Source organism: Xyrauchen texanus, chromosome 25 (assembly GCF_025860055.1).
Source record: "Xyrauchen texanus isolate HMW12.3.18 chromosome 25, RBS_HiC_50CHRs, whole genome shotgun sequence".
Lineage (NCBI taxonomy): Eukaryota > Metazoa > Chordata > Actinopteri > Cypriniformes > Catostomidae > Xyrauchen > Xyrauchen texanus.
In genome coordinates, this window is record NC_068300.1 from 7961662 (window position 1) to 7964226 (window position 2565).

Sequence of the window (2565 nt, forward strand, 5' to 3'; positions counted from 1 at the left end):
TCTGTCTGTCACCTTTAAGTGTGTAAACATTTACTGTTTATTAAAGCAGAAATAATTATTCTGAAATAAATGTGTCCTCTCAATGTTTTTTTTCCATTTGTCACTTCTATACACAGTTCTCTGTGCTATTTTAAAATAGCATTTTTACCCTCTTGACATCGAAGAGCACCTTGTTGTTTTCACAAGTCTAATGTCTTGATTAGTTCAATCTTAATTAGTTGCTAAGGACCTAAAGCTCATGCTTGGCCTCCTAGTGGTGGGAATGCACTGGTAGTTTTGAAAGGAATCAAATCTGAGCTTTTTAAAAGTTTAAATTCACATTTTGTTAACCAAACACTCTTAAGAAAAATGGTTCTAAATTGTACATTGAATACATTAATTATTACTGTGATATGTCTTCTTGGACTTACACTGACACCAAGGGGCATGGAGGCAGCATCATTCACACACAATAATTTTCAGTTACTAATGCAGTTGTAGAAGTTCACTATTCACTGTGAGCCATGATTAATTTAATCCATGAGCGAAAGTGTCCTATAACAGAATAGTTACTGACATTAAGCATAGTAGTAAGCAGAGTACTTTTCGTCTCTATATATATATATATATAGAGAGAGAGAGAGAGAGAGAGAGAGAGGTAGAAGTGGTAAATTCTGACAATGTCAGCTTGACATACATATGATCAAAGCTTTTCATTGGCTAAGGGTGAAAGGAACAACAGTGCTACATCTTAGTGCCCACTTACCCCTAATATAGAGACACCACTGCTCCAAGATTTGTGCAGTTTCTGATATTTGTAAGATTTGGGCTGGGTGAAAAACTCTTTTGAAAATAAATTAATTTTCTATTTTTAATTACTAGTCAATATTCCATTAGATACAAGTACTTATTCAATAGATACAAATGTTACTAATACATTCTTTTCATTTTTTATTGGGTCACATGGTCTTGGGTATGGTCCATGCTTCAACTTAATGCCTGTGGAGAACTCTAACAAAGACAACCAATACTTTAAAAACGAGAGAGAGAGAGAGCGAGAGAGAGAGAGAGAGAGACTTTGACTTTTAAGGTCTCTTTATTACAAAAAGATTAAGAAAATATATGAAAAAATAAAATAAAAAAATCACATAAATATGAGTGTAGTTTTTACAAGCAGCATTTCTCAGATATAAAATTGCAAACAATCATCAAGGACAATATCACATACACACTGGTTTACTCCCCATTTATGTTTGAAAATTTGCAAGTTGCTTATCAATTTATAATAGCTAAACTCTATATTAATGCGGGATTTTATTAATCCCTTTAGTATTAACATTACATCAGTTGAACACTTTTCATTCATTTTATTTTTTCTGGATAAACATATAGCCATCTTTGCTTGCCCGAATAAATAATTTAATAAAACATGACTCTCCATTCTATTTCTGCTGTACTTTGGTCCATAAATAAAGCTTGCCGGTGTAAAAACTTCCCCTAGGGTTTGGCACCACTCTTCTACTTTATAAAATAAAGGTTGCAGTCTCGCACAATTAAGAAAAAGGTGAAAAACAGTTTCTTGTATTCCACAAAAAGGACAACCCTCCCCGACCTGAAGATCAAGGTGTGCTCTGTGTCTGTTTGTGGCTATTATACCATGCACAATCCTCCATTGCAGGTCACCAGTTCTTTTCTCAATAGGAGGTTTGTACAAGGTCCTCCAGCAGCCTTTAGGGGAATCACTTGGTCCAAAGATCTCTTGCCATTTTGATTCTCTCACACTCCGAAGCTGAGGAAGATGTGACACCTTAACACACAATATATAGATGGCTTTCTTTCCAGCTTTTTCAATCTATACACACCAGGGAGTCTGATCTTAAAAACACGACGACAGCTTTGTTCATCCGTGAGGCTGAAATTATATTCTCAAATCCGACCTGTTCTCCTATAACTATAAGCAGTTCCTCTACTGTCACTCCGGGCTCTGGTACACATTTGCACCCATTACGAAGTGACAGATTTGGCATTCCTTGCACGGGAACAGACGCCATACCGGCGTCTGAAAACCGTGCAAGCGAAACCAAACAAACTTTCTTGACTGTAAGTAAGACTGTCCAGCAAGGGGAAAAAAGAAAAGATAATTATGAAAAAACAAAAAAAGTTTAAGGTTAAAGATTATTTGAAAGCAAATAAGCTTAACAAACGCTCTCACAGCCACGCTTCCACTCACTCGCCACTCACGCGCATGCGCTCAGAGAGAGAGAGAGAGAGAGATTACCAACATTACAAAGTATACAGTTTATCTAACTACCAATACCAAAGGGAATTTAAAATTGAATAGAACTAATAATTTCTAACTTACAGTTGTAGGCCTTCTTCATTATGGACTGAGCGTAACAAAGTGCTTACTGACTGCATATAAACAGATATTTGTTTCCTTGGAATGATCCGAGATAATCCTGTGGGTGTCCATGCAAATAAATATTGAATTATGAATAATAATAATAAAAAAGAGATTATGAACACAGCAAGAATACTCCTTAGAAAAAGATGTTGTGGGATCTGCGCCTAAAGCCTATATTCAAT